Source organism: Hydra vulgaris, chromosome 13, assembly GCF_038396675.1.
Source record: "Hydra vulgaris chromosome 13, alternate assembly HydraT2T_AEP".
Lineage (NCBI taxonomy): Eukaryota > Metazoa > Cnidaria > Hydrozoa > Anthoathecata > Hydridae > Hydra > Hydra vulgaris.
In genome coordinates, this window is record NC_088932.1 from 4,523,790 (window position 1) to 4,530,916 (window position 7,127).

Genomic DNA, 7,127 nt, shown 5'->3' on the forward strand with positions numbered 1-7,127 from the left:
CATAAACATGAACATATGAATGTTTGGAGTTTGCTCTGTGTCGTTACATAAAGTTAAATTCTCCAACAAAAATAAAATGCTTGCTGCATGCCTGATTTTAAATATGTGGTTGGAAACTGGTTGTTTAAATATTGTGATTTCCATTTTTGTTATTTTTTTAAATTTTATTGTTTGAAAATTTAAAATAAAATTAGTATCAAAAATTTACTGAAAAAAAATAACTTGATGTTATTTTTTTATATCAAGAAGGTATAATAGACTGGAGGAAGAGAGATTTTTGTCAAAAACCACTTTTAACAAAAATTATCCAATGATTTTGTTTCAAAACTGTCTAAAACTTTGATATTTATACCTTGTATGGAGGTATTCAAAAAGCGATTACTTTACGTAGATCATGATTTTTGTTGTGATTACTGCTTGAACAGTTGTTAAAAACTTATCCAGTCAACTTTTAAGAGAGTAATCCATTTTGATTACAGCTTACAAAGGTAACAGATTTTCAGATTACATTTTAAAATTTTCTTTTTTCAACGCAAAGGCGTCATTTTGACTTACCGCTGAAATATACAACAACTTACAACAAAGACTGTACTACAATTTTAAACGATTTTTGGCTTCGTCCTCTCTCCATTCTATTATACCTCCTTGATTATATAGAACACTCTTCTTCACAATCGATCATATAACTTTAAATCAAAAAATGTATTTTTTTTGAATAAAAGTTATATGAAGTTTGATATAAAAAAACGTAAAAAAAAAGTTAAGTAAAACAAAATAAACTTCAAAAAAAGGATAACTTTTGATAAATTAACTTTTTTTAAATTAATTTTTTTTACTTTATTTTTTTATACATTTTTTTTTTGCATTTAATTACATTAAACCATGGAAGTATGAGAACATAATACTTCAATGATTAAACTAAGGGGTCGTCCATAAAGTACGTACGCCAAAAATTTTGAAATTTGACCACCCCCCTCCCCTGTTGCCATGCGTACTTTTATGTCCCCACCCCCCTTAAAAGTACGTACGTTTCTCAAATACCCCCCCCCCCCCCATCCCGATACTTTATACGACCCCAAAGCTCTTTGTTTGCGCATTTTAAAAACGTCTGAAAGTATATATGCAAATAATAATTTAAATAAATTTAAAATAAGGGGAAGTAAGCGTGTATTTAGGCGAGAGGTTCATGCGGCGGATATAGTCGGCGGAGATCCAGGTTCGATTCCCGTTAAAATCCATGGAAGCCTTTTCTTTGTTTTAGTAACGAATCAAATGTAAATAAACTATAATTAAGGTGAACGTTTTTTTCAGGCACCCCTCTTTAGTAAGTAAAAAACGAGTCTTACGTGAGATCAGTAATATTGAAAACAAAGGGTAAAACCCAGTGGGAGGGGGCAACAACAAATTTTGTGCCCTTTTGCTAATTTAAGAAGCTTTTTATTTTAGCAAAACCTAGCGGTCAAATTTGGAAAATTTTGAGACGCCATTGAAACGTTTTTTTTTGGGGGTGACTCCGTCCCATCAACCACGGCCCTCAGGTCTTACTCAGGGCCAGTATATAAGGGGTGGCATGTGTGCATGGCCCCCCCAGGATTTTTTGATGTTCCAGATAGAACATTTTCACGCATCGTGCAAACTTAAGTTTGTTAATATGCTAAATGAGGTGGCCTTGCAAAAAATTTGGATGGCGGAGGCCTGGGAACAAAAAGCCCTAAAGCGTTTGCCTCCCCCCTTCCCTTCCCAAACGTGAGGGAACTATGTAGCAAAATTTTTAACTTTAACATCTAAACTAAATTTAAATTTATCGACAGATTTTAATTTTTGTAGAAAAATAATGTAAATTACAAAAAAGCTATGACCATGCAAAATTTAGACCCCTCTCATTTTGGGGGTCGGGAGGGTAAGCGTTTTAAGGCTTTTTGTTCACAGGCCTCCGCCATCCCGATATTTTGCAAGGCCTCCTCATTTGGCATAGGTATAAACAAACTTAAGTTATGAGTTTGCACGATGTGTGAAAGTGTCCTATCTGGAACATCAAAAAGTTCTTAGGGCGTCCATACATGTGTGTGCATAGAGGAAAACTATACCCTCTACTCCATATACCACACATCTTTTTATGTTGGCAAACTAGAACCTTTAGTCAGAATATAACTTTTCTATTGATTAGCTGGTTAATTGTGATAAATTAGAAAATCGAAGTACGTACTTTTAAGTTGAACCCTCCCCCCCCCCCCCATACGCTTTCGTACGCTTTTTGAAGACCTCCCCCTCCCCCCTATGAGCTTACGTACTTTATGGACGACCCCTAAGTGGTTGTTGCGGTTATCCTTTTTTTTAAGTTAATTTTTTTTACTTTACTTTTTTTTACGTTTTTTTTACGTACTTTACGTTTTTTATACTTTAGTTTTTTATTTTTTTATTTTTTTTAGAAAAATTATTCTTGATGCTATTTAGATCAGTTGTTTAAAAGTGTGAAAATTTAATTTTTTAATTTGTTTTAAAAGACTGTTTGGTTTAATGTTCATGCTTCGGAAATGACTCTGCATTTCGCCATTTTATTCTAAGTTTTGTATTTTGGCTTCTTATATTTAGCGTATTTGTTGTTAAAAACCAATAAAACCAAAACAAAAGTTATTTCTAAAAATGGCTTAATGGATTAATAGTTGTCTGGAAAGGGCTAACTGAAATTAGTTCATTCCAGACAACAGTTTTATGAATAGTTATTAATAAATAACAAAAAAAAAAAAAATTATTTCTGTTAGAGTGGTTTTAACAACCCAGCCGGCACAAGTCGTCTATTAGACGTCTATTTCACTACTCATTTGTCTATAGACGTCTTAGACAGTTTTGAGACATCTTCAAAACGTCTCAATAAAAGATGTCTTAGACACGCTCTCTTGTAGACGTCTTGAAGATGTATTTTTTCTTGCGTGTAAAAATGTTATATTTACTGCGTCTTCAAGACGTCTAAAATTAAGGCGGCTTGAAGTTTATTATTATTTTTTCCATTCCTCTTTCATTCAAATTTAAATAAGCGTGAAAGAAACGGAAGCCATGTTTTTTAAATAGAAAAGTTTCCGAAGTAAAATTGTGATCAAAGCAGTTACGGTTAAAGAAATGATGCTTATAAAGACAGTTATTGCTTTCAGAACATCCTTAATGTATCTTTCGAAGATAAAACGATATATATATATATATATATGTATATATATATATATATATATGTATATATATATATATATATATATATCTATATATATATATATATCTATATATATCTATATATATATATATCTATATATATATATATATATATATATATATATATATATATATATATATATATATATATATATATATATATATATATATATATATAGATAAATATATATATATATATATATATATATACATATATGCATACATATATATATACACATATATTATATATATATATATATGTATATATATATATAATATATATATATATATATATATATACACATACATATATATGTATATATATACATATGTACAATATATATATATATATATATATATATATATATATATATATATATATATATATATATATATATATATATATATATGTATGTATATATATATATATATATATATATATATATATATATATAATATATATATATATATATATATATATATATATATATATATATATATATAAATTATCTTTAATTTAATTTATTATTGCTCTGTTCTTTAAGAACATTGAGTATTCTATTTTTAGAATATATATATATATATATATATATATATATATATATATATAAATATATGTATATATATATATATATATATATATATATATATATATATATATATATATATATATATATATACCTTTTAATTGTATTTTATTGCAACATAATAATGTTTAATGTCTTCCTTTATATAGATTAGTGTCAAAATTGTAAATGAGTGTGATGTATTAAAATACTAATAGTACTTCAATTATTTGAACTGATGGAATTACTTTATTTATTTGAACTGATGGAATTTTTTTAATTCACTTTATAACAAAAAATTTGTTTGAAACAGATGTATTGCGTTGGCCACCAAAAGGATTTTCATGGAAAAAAGCAATGAGTAAAAATATTCTTTCAAGTGATAATTGGCTACCTTTTTCAATTTTAAAAATAAAGTTGACACATGGTCAATTACTTAAATTTACTATTTTAATATTTACTTATTAATTCAAACATAACATATGTATGTATATATTTGTATTAGTTTAATAGTTTAAAAATATTTTGTAGCTGATAAAACTGAGCGTGAGTATACATCTCAGGATAAAGGAATAAAAGAGAAAGAAAAGAATGGCAATGAGATTAAGTGTTAAGAACTTGGAATTGATTTACTGGTGTTTCATGATGATACAAATTCAAAGCCCTTCGGAAATAATAATACTTCACACTGAAAGCGAAAAACACATTTAATATGTGATTGCAATGATTGTGACAATTCAACACCATTTAATTGGAACCACCAGTTATCAAAAAGGTTTTGAAGCAAAAAAGTTCTATCATAAATGGTAATTATTTCATTACTTTAAATAAAAGTTTTGTAAAATTCCCATGTGGCGTTATTGGTTATATAGTAGTGGTATCACAGGGTTGACAAAATGGTAAAATCAGGGAAAAGTTAGGTAATTTGTTTTAGGTCAGTGAAAATTTATGGAGTTTAAATTATTTTCAGAACAAACCAAAGAAAACTTTCAACTTATTAAATTTTTTTTCACAATTTGTTTTTATCGATTATTTTTATTTTGTTTGTCAGCAAATATAAATTCAGTTGTGATTCTGGAAAAAATCAAAGAGTTTAATTTTTAATGTAGGTGGCCACCATGTATAAATGATTAAATAACGCAGCAGTATTATGCAAAGGTAAAAAAGTGGTGAAGCCAACAATTACTACACTCTGGTATTGCACAATAACAATTCTGAAAACTGAACTTATGTTCATAATTTTCTGCAATGATTTTAAAACTGTTTAAGAATAATAATAATAATTTGAGAATATTGTATAAATTGTGTCAAAATTTTTTGAACTATATATTATAGCTTTTAATAAACAGAAAAAGTATATTAAATTATTTATTTATTTTAGGTTTTCAACAACAAGTTCTGGCATTTCAAAAAAAAGTTGTTAAATGGATGAGCGATATATCCAATTATTTATCTTTACCAACAACTTTAATTTCTTAACAATCTCCATTATCTTTATTAGACATAGAGTTTATAAAATCAAAAGAAGAGTTTTTCCTGTTTGAAGAAAATATGAAATTGGATTCATTCCTAGATGAAAAAGTAAGATTGATATATCGATATTATTTAATGTCGGTACACACACGTGTGTGTGTGTTTGGACACTTAGCTACTTCTAGTTTAATGTGACTTTTACTTCTTAGATTGTACAATAAAAGCCTACAGGAGGGCTTGATTACAAAGATATGATCAAGAATATAATCAAACGATTTTTTACCGATTTTGTCATGAAATGGATGAAATGAACAAGCCAAAACGAGTTAACCTTTGGCGAACCAAGACCTACAAAACAATATACAAAGTAGTGACGCTCAAGTACCTAAAGATGAAAGAAAAAGAATTTTATCAAGTTGTTCAGAGCCTCCTTAGAAATGCCCCTACACGAGCAAAAAAGATGACAGTCGTAAAAAAATAATATTGATATTGTATTTTTTATTGTAGATATGTAGTTCCTTTTACATTTTATTTATTAATTATCTTAAACGTAAAAAAATGTAAAATATGATTTTAAATATAATTTAAGTCTGTTTTATTAGTCGATTCGGTATGTATTGCTATAAATGCTGAGAGAACGTCTAATAGATGTCTCGGCAAGACGTCTTAAAGGTGTTAACAAATAGACGTCTAAAGACGTTCTTTAGACGCTCAAGCGAATTTTTAATTAGACGTCTATGAGACATCTAATACTAGACTGTTTACAGACGTCTGTCGCAATACGTCTTACAAACGTCTATACAAGACGTCTCAAAGGTGTTAACAAATAGACGTCTTAAAACGTACTTCAGACGCTTACTTAAGTTACCGTAAGACGTCTTATAGACGTCTTTGTGCCGGCTGGGAACGACCACGCTGAATAAAAGAAACAAAAAGCAGCAGCATAGCTACAATTATACCCGACTCCTTTTTCGGTAACTTCATCAGGGCAACTAACTTATTTCCTTCCGACATGCTTAAATAAGTAAATCAAAAAAAATGCCATTTCAAAGCTATTTTGTAAATAGTCTTTCTTACTAAAAAGTTATAAACCAAATTTAAAGAGAAAAAAAATAGTTGAGAAAAATTGTTAGGATCCGGCCCTCTTACCCAGGAAACATATACAACATGAAGGTTCATCAGGACTACACAAATGCTGTCAGAGTTCTAACAAGTCTGAAAAATAAATTAAAATTAAAAAAAAAAGATTCAAAAAAGGTTAGTTCCCTGGTTGGCTCTGAAAACAATTTCAACATGCACGTTTATCAAATTTACACAAATGCTAAAAGTTACAGTGAAAAATCAATCGCAAGATTCTGGGACAACTGATAATCAACAAAAAACTTGTGAATTCATATAAAAGTTTGAAAAAAAGTTATAAGTTTATCCTATCGCTATTTTAATTGAATACAATTTTTTCTTTTAATTTTCCTTAGCGGGTTAAACACAAACGCTGCTGAAAAAAAAGAAAATGGTTCTCACAACCTTTAGTAGAAGATTGATCGGCTTTCTCTACCATATTTCGTCACATATAAAATTAATAAAACGCATTAAAAGATTATAGTTGATAAATTCGTCATCAGATAAATACGTCATCAGATAAATACGTCATCAGATAAATACGTCGTTTATCAGATAACTTATATCCGATAGTTTACATGACATAATTTTTTTGAAAACAGTTTTAGCAGTCAATTTCCTTGCTGATATCAAAAATGTTATATTGCGTCAATAGCCGCCGAGAGAAATTTCGGGCCCTGGGGAAGTTTTCTTAACGGGCCCTCAATATGATAAATCATATACTCAGGACCAGAAAGCGTGCTCTGGTCATTGAAAATTAAAAATGAA

The 7,127-nt window shown here is 28.4% G+C and overlaps 1 long non-coding RNA gene across 1 annotated transcript; it reads left to right on the forward strand.

Moving 5' to 3' along the window:
- Window positions 1-3,947: 3,947 nt before the first annotated feature.
- LOC136089257 (uncharacterized) lies at window positions 3,948-5,823 on the forward strand. The gene is made up of 3 exons (XR_010642902.1): window positions 3,948-4,573; window positions 5,149-5,348; window positions 5,450-5,823. It is a non-coding gene; the product is annotated as an uncharacterized LOC136089257 (long non-coding RNA).
- Window positions 5,824-7,127: the final 1,304 nt, after the last annotated feature.